The sequence below is a fragment of the Trachymyrmex cornetzi genome, unplaced genomic scaffold, assembly GCF_001594075.2.
Source record: "Trachymyrmex cornetzi isolate Tcor2-1 unplaced genomic scaffold, Tcor1.1 scaffold1313, whole genome shotgun sequence".
Classification (NCBI taxonomy): domain Eukaryota; kingdom Metazoa; phylum Arthropoda; class Insecta; order Hymenoptera; family Formicidae; genus Trachymyrmex; species Trachymyrmex cornetzi.
The window spans coordinates 47,346-47,610 of record NW_017295888.1 but is presented as its reverse complement, the minus strand read 5'-3'; positions in this window follow the sequence as shown (position 1 = coordinate 47,610).

The window sequence follows — 265 nt, the reverse complement described above, 5'->3', positions numbered from 1 at the left end:
AAGAAAAAAAGTAACGCAGTTACTAGTAAAGTTACCAAAAAAGTAACTTGTAACTGTAACTTCGTTACAAGTAACGAGTTACTTCCATTCCCTGGTTTTATATTACAACTTTTTAAACATATCTACATATAATACATACTTTTAAAACATATTCATGATCCGTCAAATGGAACCTTGAATATCAGTTACTTTTCATGGTAACAGATATTGTTAGATAATCATTTCAATTTTTGAAGATCCACATTTTTGAGGATCTGCTTACATT